We start from the raw sequence: 18,953 nt of genomic DNA on the forward strand, positions 1-18,953 counted from the left end.
CCATCCGACTGAAATTCTGCTGCGCTCCGGGTTGCTCAGCTGTGCCGGAGGAGACAGGCAGTGCTCCTCCAGTGTCTGGGCACTTACTCCCGATGTTGGGCGTGATCCCTCCAGAGACCCACCACCAGGCAGCCCGCTCTATTGTCCTGCAACATTCGGTCGGCTGCTGCTGGCCTTCCGAGATCCTGCAGCCGGGGGGTGAGCCCCCCACTGGACGCCCAGCGGCTAATGCCAGGATGAAAGGGCAGGCCGGTCGGCTGCCACCTTCAGCAGCGCCTCTCTGTCAGTGGTATTAGCCACCAAGCACTTCAATCTTCAGTGGCAGGTGCCAAGGCCCAGCCTTGGTGCCGGGTCCTTTTCGGCAATGAAGCTCAAGACGCTCATGTCTTGCTCATCACGATCGCCATTTGGAATCCTGAGCTTGTACATTTTTTAACATGCAAAGACTACTGAAATTGAATTCTGTTTTGGCATCAATCCCAGCAGTGCACTCCTGCGGGAATGCAACATATTTGTTGGTATTTTCTTGGCTCATGTTTGAGAATATCATTTGCTTTACAACAATCATGTGATGTGCTCTGTACACCATCAACCTTTGGTTTGCCATTTTCTGTACTTTAGGTGATTTTGCATATTGCAGCCCTGTAATAGATGTTCTGGTCAATTGTGGAAGAAAACACCACTTTTAGTGATATCTACTGGGAGAACAAGCACTGTCTGTCTTTCAAGACTGGCAAACATTCATCACCATCTCCCTCTCAACCCCCTTCACTACAGCTTGAGCTCTGTACAGTTGGGATATCAGGCCTAAAGTTGCTCTCTCGAACATGATCTGATATGAGGGATATTTTTAGATGTTGTTCTTACCCACTATTCTTTAGGTGCTCCACACCACTCTGGCATACTCACTTTGGTTGCCACGTACGGTTATCCATTGTACAAAACCCATAATGCTGCTACAGAATTCAATTATTGTAACATAATATTTTTTTAAAGGTATTTTTATTGGCATTTTCAAATGTGTATAACACACCCCCTACTCTCCCATCAACCCAGCAAGACAGCGAAGTTCCCTTTTGAAACACCACTCCTCTCGACCTCACACCAATTCCAACGCCCATAATCTTTGTGGACAGAGAAATGTCTTTGAGTCACTGCAAAGGAAAGATAAAACAATGCCCCAATCATCCCCAAATATTTGCAGGCCCCCCTGCACAGAATAGGTCACTCACTCCAGGGCAACAAAGTTCCAAACCTTGGACAGCCAGCCTTGTACATTGGGCACTGCCCCGTTCTTTCATTTTAGGGCCACCAGTAATATTGCTGTTATGCTAAGGTTCATCTAGGCCTTCCTCTGGGCCCTAGTGGGCAAGGTCTCCAAAATACCCCCATCCCAAGCATAGCCTCCTTAATGTCATTGTGGGCCTGTATCCCAAATATTGCTGACATCACCTTCCTTACATATTCCCAGAATGGCAGCAGCTTCCCACATGACCACCATATGTGATCCCAGGTACCCAATGCATCACACCCTCTCCAGCATCTGTTGGATACCACTGGATAACATTTATGAAGTCTTACTGGGATAAGGTGCAATTGCACCATGACCTTCATCCACATTCCACTGATTTGCACCGCCATGGTTAGCCTCGGAATGTACCCCAGAAGTGACCCCACTGCTCCCCTTCTATTACCTGCACCAGGATATTCTCCCATTGTTTCATATAGGGCCATTTCACTATTTGCCTCAGAGTAGAAAATATCCTGTAGAGGTCAGCTACTATGCGAACCTCCCCAGTATTACTTGTTCCATATTTCTCAAAAAGGGTGAGATCCCTCGTTGCTGCCCCCAAGACCCGAGGATTCTTTAGCCAATGCCTAAGTTGAGAATATCTGAACCTCTCATCCAACCCCAAATTAGTCTTGTTAACATTGAGAATATGTTTTAACCTCCTTTCACCCCACCATGTCGCGCAGCACCTGGCACCCTGCCCTTTCCCACTTTCCAAAGGCTCCTGCCTCCTGTCCTGGAGTAAATTGTGGATTTCTAAATATTGGCGTCAACGTGGATGAGAAGGTTGTCAGGCCCACCAGCCTAACCAAGGAGTCCCACGCCTCCCCCACCAGGGCTGTAGTCTGACTCGTATACATGTTCTTGGGCCTGTCCGCCTTTGCACACCATAGTACTTCCTCTTGGGGCCTTTCCAAAACCACCCTGTCCATAGTTTTCTGTGCCTTGTTCCAGTCTGCTCTGAACCATTTCCATACCTCCCTAATATGGGCCGCCAAATAGTAGAGGTAAAAATTCAGGATCCTGAGACACAGGGATATCATTTCACCAAAATGCCTGGAGTAGCGGAAGTGACATCATACGACCCCTGACCTTTTATGACACACAGGAAGTGATGTCATTTGACCCCACCCTGAAGTGACATCATGGGAAGGGATGGAACACAACCTTTCACCCCTTGACAAAACTTAAAGTGACATCACATAACATTGTTCCTTAGTATACTATGAAAAATATAGTTAAGATATCACTGATTCTCCCGCCAAAACAAATCCCCCCTCGAACATCCGGTGCTTCCCTGATATGGGAAAGTAAGGGTTCCAGGTGGATTGCGTACAGAAGCGGGGAGAGCGGGCACCCCTGTTTTGTTCCCCGGTACACCCTTAGCCCTTCAGAGAGCCAGCCATTAATAGCAAGGCGAAGGGTCGGGTACCTTTTTAATTAGCTCTCACCATACTCATGAATATTTCCCCCATGTCCATAGCCCCCATGGTGTGGAAAAGAAATGTCCATTCCACCCGGTCAAAGTCCTTTTCTGTGTCAAGGGCCAAGACCGCTGCCGGGGTGTTAGGCAAGGTGGCTTTTTCTGTAAGGTGGCATACCATGCGTGTGTTATCTGAATAATGGCTATTTTTGATAAACCCGGATTGATCTGATCCGTTCAGTTTGGGGAGTAACCTATCCAGAAGGGACATCAGGACCTTAGTGTATAATTTTGCATTTATGGTAATTAGGGCTATGGGGCGGTATGACCCACACAGTTCCAGATCCTTATTGGACCACTTGGGACTCCTCCATAGATGGGGCAATTCTTCCGGTCCTCCCAAAAGAATTGAACAAGGGTACCAAAATCAGGGTCAGAATGTCCCTGAATGTTTTATCTAAACTGCACAAATAGCCATCTGGCGCTGGGGCCTTACCCATCGGCAGTGACAATACTACAGCTTTCACTTCCTCAGGGGTACTATCCCTGTCCACTTCTTCCCTTTCTTCTGGTGTAATCCTCTGTAGGGGGCATCTCTCCAAATATTCTTTTTGAACCCTCTCCTCTTGTGATTCAGTTGTGTAAAGGCTCCAATAAATTCCATAAAGGCATCCATAATGCCCCCATTTGAGGTGCACTCCCCTCCCCTCCCTGCCTTGCTCTAATCCTTAGTATGGTCCTGGACGCTGCCTTCTTCCTCACCTGTCAAGCCAACAGCCTGTACGCCATGTTGGCTTTAATGTAATATTTTGGCCGCAGGTATAAAATGGGATTGTTCTGCCTTCCTGGTTTGGAGAATCTCAAGTTGGCCCCTAATCAACCTATATTCTTTCCTGATTGCATTACCAGTGTCCTTCTCCATCTTGACCATTACCAGCATAAGCTGGTCCTCAGTTCCTTCTGCATCTTGTGCCTTTCTACCGATCAGTTCCCCCCTCATGGTGGCCTTAAATGCGTCCCATACAATGTGCCCTCCTGTCCCCTCGAGCCGTTAGTCATGAAGAAATCTGCAATCCACCGCCCCAGGTAATCGCAAATCCCCTGGTCCTTAAAGAGGTGTTCGGGGAACTTCCATTTCCAATGTCCCAGCCTCCCCTCCTCCTGTACAGAGAAAGACTAATGGGCGCGTGATCTGATATGGCTATTGCCCGCAGATCTACCTCTCCCATCTGCCCCAAGAGAGTACAGGATACCCACCTATAATACTCAAAAAAGACCTGTGGACGTGGGAGTAGAAGCTATACCCTCTGTCCTCTCCCTTCAATTCTCTCCATGAGCCCGCTAGAGCCAGTCTCCCCATACCCTCCTTTGTCTTCTTAGTTGGGGCCCACTGGCTATGGTATTTCCTCGTGATGCTATCTTTGTCTGGATCCCAGGCAGGCTAAAATCCCCCGTTAGCCTACCCTTCGCAAACTGTTCGAGTTTGGCTATGACGGTCCTCAGGAATCCGTCCTGCCCACTGTTTTGGCATATACTTGTGCCAGTGTACCCCTCTCCATCCCATTTAACATTTGCCATGACATACCTGCCCTCTGAATCCCCTTTAGTCTCTGTAACAAGCAATCCCGGCTGGGTGCGAAAAGCCAAGAGCACTCCGCTACGTTTACCCTTAGCATTGGCCTCAATCAGCTGGGAATAGCCTTTCAACTGACGTTTATGCCAGTCAGATTTCTGAATATGTGTTTCCTGAAGCTCTACCCAATCTGGCCTTTCCCGTCCCAGAAATTGCACCACTTTCGTCTTCTTTACCGGGGAGTTAAGACCCCTTACATTGAGTTATCAACTTAAAGGTAGGCATTTGGCTGTGAGCGTCCTTGCTTTGGTCCCCCTTTCCGTTCAGCTGTCTCTGCCCCCCTAACCCTCCTTCTCCCTCGGCCTTTCCTTCCCCCCTGTTCCTCTCTCCTTAACCCACCCCCCACTCTGGTTGGGCTCAGCCAACCTCTAGCTTCCACCCGAAGGGAACTCGTGCAGGTAGCCGTAGACCCATGACTCGAACCAAGATGGAGCCGGCCCTTCCCCTTATGTTTCATCAGCGTGGTGAAGCCTTTTGAATTTATGGATGAGAACCCTCTGCTCCTTCCTCCTCATCGGGGGGGTTTGCTCGAGCAACACGGGGCACGCTTTTTGGTGCCTTTCCTTGAAAATGTCCACGCCCAACTTTTTCTCCTGAGCGGTTCTCTCCCCGGTCTCCATTTGCGCTGTGGAGACCCCTGCTCCTCCATTTGCAGGACCCTCAGACCTTCCTCACATGTGGTGACTCGATGTTGTTTCCCCTCCCACTCAAACAATAAGCCGTACTTACGCTTGTTGTAGAACTCGCACCACAACCCCCATCTGTCTTCGCTTCACCAGGGTGACTTGGGCTAAGTCCTGAAGTAATTGGAGCTCTGATCCATTGTAGTTCATTGATCTAACCTTTCTGGTGGCCGCCAGCACCTTTTCCTTTTGCCCGGACTGGTCCAAGGCAACTACTACGTCCCTGGGTCTGGCTCCGGGCTCTCCTCTCCTAGGCCCCACTCTGTGTATGCGATCCAGCTCAATTGAAGACCAATCCTCCTCCTCCAGCAGGTCCTCAAACACATGATAACGCCAATGCTCGCAGGCCCTTATCTGCCACCGCCATGCCTAAACCTTTAATTCTAAGATAGGATCTCCTCGATTGGTTCTCTAAATCTTCACTCTCGATCTCCAGGTTCTGCGTAACCCTTGACAGCTTGTCTACCAGCTCATCAATCTTTTGTTTCTCCTCTGCCATGTGTTGTATTGTGTTCTCTACTGCATACACCAGCTCTTCCAGTTTCGTTATGTCACCTTTCACTTCCTGTAGGGAGTGAGAGAGTTTGGCACGCAACAGGCTTAGCTGGGATTGAATGGTTTCTAAATTCTTATCTCCAAAGTCCTGAAAGCACTGGCCGAGGACCTCTTGAGTCACAACTTCATCCTTCATAGGTCCTACAATGTCACAGGGCTCCTCTTGACCGGAGGGTCCCCGGCCCCCCCTCTCCCTCCACCGGGGTATCTTCTTCCCAGCACTAGAGACTTTGCAAGGTACCCTCCTGTGACTTATTCACAGAATTGGGGGCCGTCTGCATGTCCTTCCCCTTGTTTTTGGACATATGTGCAGCTCAGACAGGCAGAGGGGGGGGTCCAGGCCCCTCCTCTCCTCCAATTACCCTGTCGTTCGCCTTGGCTTGCCCTGACCGCTGCCTCAGGGCTGCAGAGTCTCCCTCCATTTGTCTCTTTCAGAGTCCCCCATTCATTGGGGGCCCAGTGTCACTGTTCCCTTCTGCTTCCTTGCCTATACTCTGCTTTGGTCTCCAGCGACTGCTCCTCCTGGCCACAGGCCCTGCAGTCGGACCTCTCTGATATTAGTGGGGTGGGGGGCCTCCCGGTTTGGCTGCACCCTTGTGTTCCTGGACAGGCTTGTCGGGTCCTGTTCTGCTTGCCCTGCATGTCCAAATGACCCGTCGGGCTGGAGTGCCTCCCGCTCCTTGCCTCCAGCACCTCCCTGGGTCGGTGCCCACCTCCTTAGCTTTCCCACAATGCAGGGTTTCTTATTCAATAGGGGCCTTCCCCCGGTGTTGCATCAACGCCTTCCTCAGTGGCCAGCTTGCCCTTGCCTACCCATGTTTGTTCCTCTGTGGGGTTTATGTGGGAGCCCTGGCTCCTCACTCCACTCTCACCATGTCCGAGGGCTCCAGTGGTCTCCCTATGCTCTTTGTGCTCTCACTACAAACTGGGCAGGAGGTTGAGGGGGGGGCGGGGCGCAGGACCCTCACCTTTTGGGTGGTAAGGTTTCTGGGAGAGGTCCAGCTCTACCAGCTTGCCGTTGCACCTACTCCTTGCTCAAAGGGGCCACTGCCAAGTCATTCAGCAGCACTGTCTCACCACAAGACCTCTACTTAAGCAGGGCAATGATGTTTCACAAACCACAGAGGTTTTACCTTTAAGATGTGTAAACAATGATTTTCTACAAATCACAGTTTTCTTTTCTGTCATTCAGTGCTAACACATGTTTCCTTATTCCCAAGTTCTTGCAAGTGTAAGCGCGCAGAAGAAAGCCTCAGACACAATGGTGACATGTTTTTGGATAAAGACTTTCATATAATTAATAAAAAGGTGGGAAAAAGGCCTCTCTATCCCTAATGCTAAGAGGGGTTTCCCTGAATCAAAGGAAACTGGTAAAACTGTCAGGAAGTCAGAAACTAAAAAGTCTGTCACTGTCATGTCCTAAAAGCTACCTTTGTCCTTAACACTAATCTAAGTTAACTGTGCAAGCATAGTCTCTTCTCAAAGTAAAAGAACGTTCTTGGTGTTTTCAATCAACAGAACATTTCCCGGTTTCAGTGGTAATAAAGTGATGCAATACAGGGTCCCCAAAATACAGGATTCCAATGCTAGGGTTGTGCTTCTTTCATCTAGACTTCTTATTATCCTAGGTTACTGGAGCCTCCACAAAATAACTCTCTCTTGCTTCCACAGTTCTTGTAGCATAACAGCTTGGCACCCTCTGCTAGCAAGCGTAGGATTCTTTTTATCAGTTCCAGGGTCCTTCACCCCTTTGTTCTCTGTCTCTCGTATGGTTGTGAGTCCTAGACTCACAAAAGTGGCTTGGCTCTCTCTCCTGCCAAGCCAATGGGTTCTCATGAACTGTATCTCTTTTCTTTCACAGGGCCCCAGATCCTCTTGTCTTAAAACTTGGGTTTTGTATGTGCGTGCAGGTCCCAAAGTGTGTTTTATCTGCTTGGTTCACTCTCCTGCCAAGTATACAACTTATCCAGGGCCCCTGACCCTCTTATTCTAGTTTACTGTTTGGGTGCGGGTCCCTGACCCACACGGCTTTGTTGTATCCCCTTGGTGCACTCCTATGCTAAGTTTATAACTAACTTGGGGTCCCAGACCCTCTTGTTCTCGATCTCTTGTTGGGTGCGAGACCCAGACTCGCACAGCTTCGTTGTATCCACTTAGTTCACTCTCCTGCCAAGTATACAATTCGTTCAGGGTGCCAGACCCTCTGTTTCCAAGTTCGTACTCCTCCCGTTGCTTCCCTGGACCTCATGCACCTCTCAGACACCACAAATACCTGTCTCCTGCCTTCTTACAGGTTACCACGGTTCAGGGGCAGCTGCGTCCCTCCGCGAGGCTCCGGTAGCGTTTGGGCTTCAAACGGGGTATGCAGACCCTTGGAGACAGTTGAGCAGCTTCTGATGGTCAAAATTATCAAAGGCTGCAGAGGGGTCAAGGAGAATGAGAGCACACACCTCTCTGTGGTCCTGCAGCAGTGCAATGCCGTCCATAAGAGCCACCCTTACTGACTCAGTTACCATTTTGGGGTGAAAGCCGTCCTGAAAAGGGTAGAGAAGGTGGTTGGCTCCCAAAAAGGCAGAACGCTGGGGGGTTGCAATTCACTCCAACAGTTTCATGAGGACAGGGAGCAGGGATATAGGGTGATAGTTCTCGACAATAGCAGGATCAAGGTGTGCCTTTTTCAGTAAAGGAAAGATGACTGCGTGTTTAAGAGGCTCTGGAACGTCTCCAGTAGAAAACGAGTGTTGGAGTGCTGCCGTAAATCGAGGAATAACTTTGTGAGAGATAGTTTTAAGGATACAGAGAGGGATAGGATCAGTTTGGGAAGCAGATTTAAGTTTCAGCAAAGCAGCTGAGACTGTAGTTTTGGTCACCGTGTTAAATTTAAAGGCATTGGGGGTGTCTCTTCCAGATAGAAATGGGCAACAGAGGTGTCTGCAGAGACAGACCTATCTGTGTGTATCAGATCCCGAATTTTACAGATTTCTTCCCTAAAAAAGGATGCAATATGGTCACAGTGTGTGTGCGTTTGCAAGATCGGAGGGGGGGGGATGCACAGGAGTCGTCCGTTCCTTGGCCACACGAAACATATGGGCAATAAACCCATCTAGATATGCAGGTTTTAGCCCGCTACCTAGATTGCCTTCAAAAGAGGCTTCATCCTGAGGGCCACAGACTGTTGAGGTCTGTCATGCCACTCCATAATCCGCACATGAATGCAGGCAGTGGCTGACAGGCCCCTGGCAGCCGGAAGAGGTGAAGGCATGGGTGCAAGTGTGTAATAGAGCTTTGGTGAAGGGTCTGCCTTAGAATATGCTAGGAGGGCAGCAGGGTATGTGTGTGGTGGGGAAGTGAATGGAGGGTTCAGGGGAGTGAACCCCCGCCTGATTAAAAATAAATCCTACAAATGTGATGAAAATGGGGGCAGGAGGTTCAGGGGGTAAAACACCCCGCCCCCTGAAATAGACACTGTATTGCATGTTGAGGACCGCTCCAAATAAGCCTAAAAAAAATAAAAACGTGTTTGGTATACGCCTTCAACGGGCGGGATTTGGACATAGAATCATTATCTAAATACCTAGACCAATTTGGTGCAGGCGTTTTCGGCGACGTTTTCCTTTTAACATACACATGTGTTGTGTGTTTGGGGTGGGGGTTTGGGGGTTGGTGGGTGGCAGGGTAAGGTGATGGGGTGGGTTAGATGGGGGCTGGAGGGGAACAGACTGGGTAGTTGAGGGGAGGTGTCGAGGGAAGGGAGAGGGGGAGATTGGGAGGAGTGGGGATGTCCAGGGGTGTCCACCAGATGATAAGAGATGGGACCTAGGGGGAGGGAGGGAGTTTGTGGTGGGAGAGAGATGGATGTGGTTCCAGTGGTGTACCCGAGAGAGTGACGGTGGGAGGGAGGTGGGTGGACAGACGGTGAGAGAGTGCGATTGATTCTTTTCAGATCTCCTGTTGCGCAAAGGTCTTTGCAAAAAGATAGTTTCGAAAAGGATAATTTTACAATTATCCTATACAATGAAATGTAGAATCACTTTTAATGAACGTCTATAGTTAGCAGTACAAAGGTTGAGACACTGTCATAATAATGTGTTTTGATTACAGATGCGAGTTAAAAATAATTTCCATGATTGATTTCTCTTTTCTTTTGCGCGGCTGTAAACATACTGTTTTTTGCCTTGTGTTAATCAAATGAATTAACTAAATATGATTGTTGAAGATTTTGGGACAATTATTTTGCATTGAAAAAGTTTGGAAAGAGTGAAATATGTATTGGCATGGAATAACAGAAAATACTGATTTGTGAGTTATTATTTTACAGGGTATAATGACAGAAAAACTGTTTTAAACATAATCTTTCAAAAGGCATAAAAGAAAAATTAAGTGTAATGTATAATATCTTTGTTATACAAACAGCAATTTATAAAAATTGAAATGATCAAATAAGGGTGATTAATTCTTTGCAAGATTTAGGATCAATCAATATCACCTATTTAAAAGATTATATTACAATTGTATACCCTAGCAGGGCGAAGGACCCCAGAGGTACAAAAAAACGTTATTTAAAAAAAAACGAAAGTAAATCTATTTGGCAACCAAAGTGAGAATCTGGAGCATTTCCATCAATTATATTTTGTGGTATACCAAACCTCCATACTTTCCTTGCGGTAGGTATTAAAAAGATTAATTACTACTTATATTTCAGTGAAGCATATCATTCACGTATTACTTCTGACATAGAACAATTCAGTGCTATTATATTGGGTAATACAAACACCTGTTAATTCAGTTTTTGGAAGATAGAAGAATGTGCATTAATGTGCATTAACTGCTAGAGAAGGACATAATATAATAGCTATTCCGTACACCAGCCTGGGGCTGGGAAGCCAGGAAAAAAGTATGGGTGCTTTAAAAGTACCCCAGTAAGGAAAACATGTGTTCGTTGGTGGCAATGTACATACCAATTTGCTCTTGTGTTGTAGCGGATGCAGATCTCTGAAAGACGTTGTGTCAGTAATCACAGGAAATTGTATATTTCGGTGGGACATTGTGCAGTTTATCATGTTCCCACATTACTATATAACATAATGTCCCCTCAAAAAAACCTTGCAGTTGTTGCCTAAATGTGATACCATTCTCTTCTGACCATAACATGTGAATGTTACATCTTACCCATTTAGTAAGGATACACATTTACACGAACCATAGACTATTTCATTTGGAAACATATTTTTTAAATTACAAATGTGATATGATGAAAAGAAATTCCACATCCCTCTTTTGTTGCCGTTAGCATTAAGAAACACCCTCCAGCCCAAATAGTCCCCTCTTTGTTTCCAAGAGTAGGGACTTGTCTGAAAGGGAACGTGAAAAGTAGCCCAAAATGACACACAGAGGACATGGAGGGAGAGAAATGATGTAGGGATAATGACAGGGAGCTAATGACAGCCGGGAAGGAATCAAGAGAGGATATAAAAAAAGTCAACGGAGGCACTGCACAAACAAATGCCAAAGTCTGGAATCAATGGCCAAAGTAAGGGGAGATTTGTGAACAAATGCAATGCCCAATAACCAGATTATCAACAAGAGGGGCAGAGAAAGAGATGTCTGACCGGGGCTGCTAGTGAAAGTAGACAGTGGACGGGACCTTTGCTAGGGCCTCAGCCCTACACAAAATAAATAAAGAACTAAAACAACAAGCACAGAAAATGTAATAAATTGTGAAGTCAACATTTACAAAAACGAAAATCACACTGACATGATTATAGCTTGAAACCAATCACTTCCGAATAGTCACAGGTCCGGAGAGATATAAGAATGATTTCCAGTCTTTGTACAAGATTCTTTCAAATAGATTTCTAGTTTCAACACCCAAAAGGAAAAGCAGCACTTGGCACATCAGCGTAAAACCTTTCTAAACAGAAAGATTAGAAATGCCCTACGAGAATCTATTTGGAAAATGGAATCTCGTGTTTTATCTAAGGTCAATTGCAAAGAAAATTAAATGGTGAAAGGAATGTTTCCGTATTTTAGCGATGGTTAACTTAACGACAATGAATAAACAAAATGCACACCATTAATGATTGTTCCTTCTTTGTTAAACAAGGCAATCCCTACTATTTCTTTTCCTTCTTTTTCTCCAGCTCTGGAGCCCCCATGATCACACCAATGAGCCTCTTTCTGCTATTCACCCAAACTCTTATATCTTGCCTTTTACTTCCTTTACAGTCTTAGTTTTGGCTCATAGTTGTCTTTACAACACCTAGTGGAGCAAAAACTATTGGTATTAATAGTTGTAGATGATTGATATATATGTCATGCGCCCCTTCTTTGTTAAACAATGGAACCGATGGAGATCGGCCCCCCGTTGCTAGTGCCATCACGTTGGGTTCGTAATCTCTGGTTGCGGTCTAGTCTTTCTTAAGATGGCTGCCGCCGGCGTTATCAACATTCAGTTTCCCTTTGATACTTTGCGTTGCAACTGCTTCGGCTACCCTGTTGTTGTTACGCTCCTATATCATTTCTCTTGGCTCTGCTGAGCCCCCCTTTCCTTTCCTTTCCTCCTCGTTTGATCTCCCTTTGCCTCAGAGCTGCTTCCTTCTGGTCCTTCGTTTCTCCCCTTACTCTTCTCTCTCTCTCCCTCGCAGAGTTCCCTTAGGTCCTCCGCTGTCTTGGCGATCCTCTCGCTAAGGTGTGTCATTCGGATCCTCCTCTGATGCCCCTTCGCCCTATTCTACAGTGCACTCTTTCTGCTGCATACTGCATCAAGACCTACCTGCGGCTGGAGTTCCGCGTCCACGCTAAGAGATCTCTGGAATTCTAAGCAACGGCTGACATATCGGGGTTTTCTGGCAGTTCTGCTTTTTCCCCGCTGGCTATCAGGGATCCGGGGCCACTGGGTTTCCGGAATCTTCGGCAACCATAGTGGCGTTGTTCCGTGGTAGGCCGTATCTTCTAAAAAAAAGGTCGCCCGTCAAGGAGTGGAGCAGGAAGACGAACAAGGACATAACCTCAGGTGAGGAGGAGGGGGAGGAGTCCCTAACAGGGAGTGATCTGGACATAGCAGACAAGCCTGAAAGTTGTGACAATACATGACTACACATCCGCCTTGGTAATGACTGCTATAACTTTAAACTTTACATCTTCCCTTTAGTCACAGCAGGACGTGTATTAGAACAGTTGAGGTGCACTTCACACAAGACAGCTCTGGCATTCCTTATTTGGTTATTTCTCCCATGGTAGTTTACCCAAACAGATGCCCGATACTAGGATGGTAAACTGGCAACAACCTTGCCCTTCAGTCCCCCACCAGCAAAACGTTGCTCATTTAGAATGCATGTGTTGCTGTGAAAACCCATGATAGACCTGACTCTGGAAAAAAGGAAAAAGCTCCCTTTCTGCCAATCAGCATTCATTAAAAAAAATTTTTAAAAAAATCTTTTGACTAGTTGACTGTTGCCGCTTTCTCTTTTTTCACATTCATGTCGATTTTTGACGTGTTTTTCGTCATGAAGCCATTATATTTGTATTTTCTGGGACTCAAAAACCAGTATGTTTTAATATTTCTCTTACGGTATGGTTTATTTTTCAACTGGTTATTTGTATTTTAGTATTCAAATTTTTCTAAATTGTATCCTACCATGCAGCAGATTTTGAAACACTAAAGAAAAAGTAAGTTAAGAGAATAATTATTCTATCTTATTTTCAGTGCTCTTAGCTGCTCTGCCGGAAGCCGCAGTTTGTGTCACCTGCCTAGAGGGAAAGCAAGCAGTTAAGTGTGCTTTTGCGATAAGAATTCTGGAACAGACTTTGTGTTGTCCTCTGCAGACAGAGAACCTGATCACGAGTTGGGCGGTATCCCAGCTGGGATACCGCTCAACTTTATTAGCATTAGCGCCCATCCATCCGGCGGTATTCGAATCACGGGTTGGGCGCTAATTGTTAGTCCCCATTTCCCATGGGAATTTTCAGTGCAATTAACGCGCGGTGATACCGCTGGCAATAATTGCACCAAAAATTGGCATTTTTCTGGCATGCTTATCGCCAGCTCTGAGCTGGTGGTAAACACTCCAGACTCGAGATTGGGCGGACCCTTCAATGCATCAATAAAAATGTTACCACTGCATTTAAAGGCTACTGCCTAACTAGTGATCAGGCCCAGAGAGCGGTGGGTGCCAGGTTGCTTGCCTCAGCTAAGATTACTTCAGCAGACACCTGCAACAAGGTGCCATGTCACTTGGAGCTAGACTAAGGATGTGTGTTTGAGTACGGAAGCAAAAAGCCTAGCCATTCTAGTGGCTTGTTCAGAAATTGTCTACTATATTTATAGCTGCTAATTGACCAGTTGCTTTAGCCTGGTTGTGGGTACTTGCCAATTGGATCAAAAGTGCTACAATGAGTTGTCCGATACGCTGGTACATGTTTTTAACATATTGAGCTGACATAACTTCTTAACTTATATACTATTCTGTACTATGTGCATTTCAGTATAGAACAACCTCAGTCTGTGAACATCTGCTGTTTCTTTTATCATCTAAAACTGAAAAGTTGGAACCACCATTATGTGTTGCTAAGAAATGTGAGCATAATATATATGTATATATAAAATGCAGGTCTAAAGGAAAACCTCCACTCTGCATTTTTTGGCAAATGGAAAATATCATGAGTTGTACAGATTCTCCCAAGTAAGTATGTAATGCTGTAATGTGGCCAAGACAGTTCATAAATGTAAAGACTGTATGTCAACTAAGCCACATACTAAAACAATCTTCACTGTTGGCACCTACTCGCGGAGGAGCAAAGCCAAGCTTTACATCAAAGTCAAGTTATACAATTACGCGTTCTGCCAAAGTGATGCAAAATGTGCTAGATCGCCTTCTGCTACAGGTCATATGGAGATCATAAACAAATTCAGAATACTTAGATCTGGTACCTGCACATTTCTTTTTTCATTTAGGATTTTACCGATCCACAATTTAGCCATTATTTGAAGAAAAAAAAACTCTGTCTATCTGTGTATCCTTCCAGCAAACACATCGCCTAAACTTTCTAATAGACTTTCATTATTAATAACATAATCCTTTGTTTTTTTCAAAAAATGCAAAGGGTTGTAAACGATCTAAAAAAGATGGCAGCTTTATTAATTTAAACCATATTTTGTTTTGGGCTGTACATCCCTTCTTCAGGCGGATCCCGTACAAGTGAATCAGGTCGTCCCATTGTAAGGAAGATAATCCAAGCATGACACGCATGTGAACAGTGTCAGTAAGTTGCACTTTATAAGGAGGGAAGCATGTCATTTTTAGCTTTGATAACTGCTTTCAAGATGGAGATGTGTTACATTCTGAGAGCTTTTCCGAACGTATTTTCAGAACAATTGTCTGTGGGATAAAATGAGGGAAGTGCTCCATGCATGCATCTCAAATGACATGCTGTTGTTTTAATTCTTCAGCTACAAAGGAAAACAAGCATTGCCAGACCCAATAGTCTAGACGTTTGCAGTGGCTTGCTTCATTTTACATTAAGTGAGGTGGTGGGTTAATTGGGTGTGTGGAAATGTATCGAACGTTGTGGAGGTATAATGGTGGTGTTGTAGCATGGAGGTGTGGCGTGGCAGTTTGGGGTGTTGGCAGGGCTGTGGGTTGTTGGCGGTGTTGTTATTGGGTGGGTAATGGAGAGGTGAGGTCCGGTGGGGGTTTTGGGGTGAAGGGGTAGGGGTTGAGGTGGTGATATAGAGTGGTGTGCATGTGTAGAGTGGGGTGGTGGTGGTTGTTAGGCAGAATTGCATGCAGTACCCTCTGGGACCACCACATACAATTAGGACTACAGGTGTAAGCCAAACCAACCTTTGGTATAAGTCTGTACCACACAGGTTTTGGTAGCGAGCTGAGCAGCCAGGCTTATCTCAAGAGTGAACGTGAGCAGTACAAGAGGTTACACAGGTCTTTCAATCACAGTGGTACAAGTAGACACTTATACTCAAGGTTTCTTGGTTAAACACTTATTAATTTATTACGCAATCATTTAGAAAACATTCACTAGAAGGAGGTAGCTTAATAATATATACAAACACACTTCAGTACTGAACCAATGAGTTTCCGAACAAATTAGGCTCCCCTGAAGTAGGAGCAAAATAGCATTTCAGTTACTTTCAATTGGAGTAAAAGGCACAAGTTTAGCAGAATAGATCATAAATACTTTCTTAGGCATTGCAAATGGTTTCAGTTCACAAGAGAACTTCCTTCAGTTCAATAGGCCTAGGCCAAAGTCAATGGACAAGTGCCTTGGATAGGAAAGAGAAGTTCTTGTAGTAAACGGTAAAGTCTTTGCAAAAGTTCTCAGAAGTAGTTTATCCGAAAAAGAATCATATGTTGGGTCACAAGCTGATTAGGCATGCAAGTTGGGAAATTTTCACAAACTTTCACCGCAAGAGGTACGTTTTCTCAAACGGGTTGGCTCAGTACCTCAATATGAAGAACCAAATGCAGCTCAAGACGTTGGTTCCTGGCAGTTCCTGCCGATCTAGCTGTTTCTTAGCCTCAGTTGTGGGGACAAGCAGGAGGACGTCGGAGGACTCCTGCACTGCACGGGATCATTGGAAAATGCTGACAAGATGGAGTCACTTCAGTTCCAGTAGCTGTTATTCAAGCACACAAGCTGGTGTCCCTCTCACTGGTTAATTGTAACCAGCCTTGAGAATGGTATCCAGGCGGCATACAAGTTGATTGGTCCCACCAACTCAAAGGAAGAAGTCGTCTTTGAAGGGGCTTTTCTGTCGAGATGAACTTGGCAATTCGGACCTGCAGCAGGGCTTGACCGGGCAAACCAACGGTCCAGGAGTTGCAACAGCCGTCCTCTTCCAGCTCGTCTTCAGTTCTTTCGTTTCAGTAGTCGACTCTGCTTTCCAGTCCAAGAGACTCGCCTTTTAAACAGTTTTCTCCCGTTCATTCCAGCCTAGCTGTCAATCACCCAGCAGGGTGGCTGTCCTTGACGGACAGTCAGCCAGCCAATCACGCCAGAGTGTATTTGGGTCTCGCACAGGGAGTTTCGGGCACCTCCCTCACTTCCTGCCCACCCCAGACACTCAGAGGCGGTCTTCAGTCCTGATGCTCGTCAAAAATCCACAAACAAAGGGACCAAGCCTGGTTTGGCATTCAGAAACAAACTCTAGAAGGACCTTTGCAAAAAGAAACAGCAAAAAAAGAACGGGACCTGTTTAAACAAAGGGGCTGAAGGCACCATCTTGAAAAAGTTGGCTCCCCTGATTTTTAGCTACCGGTGTTCGCGTCGGGAAAAACCATGGTAGTTTGTTGTAAAACCACTTCCACCAGCCTTTTCAATAGGAAAGGGTAGCATTTGACTCCTACATGAGTATTTAGACACAGGGTATACTATGTAACCCCTCCAGCACTCCATTGTAGGATGGTGTGTGCTCGGTCTAGGAATTTGGAAAGACTAGTAAAGTCAATTTCACTTTACATTCTCTGAGAAACAGTAGTTCATCCCAGAGAAGGTATGTGAACCTGTGGGAAGTCAAAAAGACATCCCTGTGTCACTGCACTGAAGGTGCTGTGTGACACACATGGACAGATGATGCCTATGGAGTTATCTAAAACTCCAAAATCACAGAACACAAGTGTAAAACACACATCAAAATACATGAAGGAGTGGGAAAAAAGGCTCACACTCTTTCCAGGTACAACAATCGAGTCCTCAAAATCCAGTAAAGTTGCTGGGGGTCTCTAAGGTGAAGGGAATTAGCACATTTCTGAGCATTCTCCCTAACAGTGGTGGACTCCTCAAATCAAAATATTCATACCTAGTATCCTGCCTCCTCAAAAGAAGAGTATCTCTTCCTGATGGCGTAGGGCGGTAGGGTTGCAGGATGGGAGTGGGGGTGGGGAATGGGGTGGTGAGAGAGGTTTTGTGGTTGGATTTGGGATTTGGGTGGTGATGGGTTGCCCACAGCTGAATACACCAACCTTGTATTGTGATTCCCCCACAGAAGAATATCACTATCTGATGACATGGGATGATGGGGAAGGTTAATGAGGGGATAGAATGGGTGGTGCAGATGTTCCTAGGAACAAGTGTGCAAGTGAAACCGTTCACTGTACACATGCCATGGAAAGGTTTACCTTGTGTGAACAGTGAATCCTTGTTATCATTACCTTAAGTATGGATGTTGTAGCGGTCCTCCTGGGAAAAGCCTCTCTATTGAATACTTGTTACGCTCACCTGGTATCCACAGGGACGCCACCCAGCCGCGTTACTCGCTGGTATGCTTCTCAGCTTTGCCCTGATGTGGTCTGCGGGGAAGGTTATGCCTGAAAATACAGGTGGACTGTGTTCAAGACTGACCGACTGGGGTAAGTATCCTCCCTCCACCCACGTATGATTTCAGTCCCTCTGGCGCCCTCTCCTCACCTTGTGGTAGAATTAGGCGTGCTCTCCGTCCTGCCTTCTTTGCAGGGGCACGTTGTCTTTCATGGGCGAGTGCAGTCCAGTTACTTCACTGACGCCGGCCCGTTTGATATTGTTCAGGTAAGTCTCATTGCTGTTCTTTAGTTTTGTTGCTATCCTGCATGCCTTTCTTTGTTTAAAATGTCTATTTTTCTCCCTTAGCTATGCAGAGCTTCAGCGCGGCAAACTGGCTTGGTTGAGCCCCGCTGGTAAATGATGGCGCATTAAGAGCGCTATGATGTGGTATGTAAGCGCTATGCGCAGCGCTGCAAAGTCTTGCTTTTGCTAACCTGTGTTTTCCTTCCTTGTAGGTCGCTGTGTTTTTCAGCGCGAGCGGAATGTCCTGAGTGGTGCCAGCTGAGATGCGACCAGCCAGGTAAGCCTTTTGAGCAGTTCGTAATTTGTAAATATCTCTACTGCTTTCTTTAATGTTGCCTCTATCTTCCTCTTTCAGGTCGTTCTGTCCGGGAGGCGTGCAGATTCGAGGAAGCTGTTCTCAGTAGCTGCAAGTGTTTAAAGATGAGGACTGCAGGTAAGATGCTGCTGCTAATGATGTTCCTTTTGTCTCCTTGCAGGTTCTGCTTCTCCGAGGTTCGAGGGAATAGCTGGACACGGTGAGTGTCACTTTGCAAGCTGCAAAGCAATGCAAAGCGTGTTGTCTTGCTCGGGTGTGGTTTAAATAGCCCCAACAAAATAGTCCAGGTAAAGTTAGTCTAGGCTACCACACCCAAAACACTAGACCGCATAGCTTGGTTCTTAGGAACCAAGCCATGTGGATGCCTCCATGTTGGCTGACAATACAATAAGGTAGTTCCCAAGCACATTGTTTTTCATGGTGTATGAGCCTGGCGCCATAGGTGCCTGGACTGGCCCCATGAGGGCTTTTGAAGAGGATGCCAGGCTCTAGAG

The 18,953-nt window shown here is 46.2% G+C and overlaps 1 protein-coding gene across 2 annotated transcripts in view; it reads left to right on the forward strand.

Moving 5' to 3' along the window:
- The window catches only part of METTL25 (methyltransferase like 25), a 1,210,930-nt gene that overhangs the window by 245,860 nt on the left and 946,117 nt on the right, over positions 1-18,953 (forward strand). The window lies entirely within an intron of this gene.

The sequence above is a fragment of the Ambystoma mexicanum genome, chromosome 12, assembly GCF_040938575.1.
Source record: "Ambystoma mexicanum isolate Mex_15411 chromosome 12, UKY_AmexF1_1, whole genome shotgun sequence".
Classification (NCBI taxonomy): Eukaryota; Metazoa; Chordata; class Amphibia; order Caudata; family Ambystomatidae; genus Ambystoma; species Ambystoma mexicanum.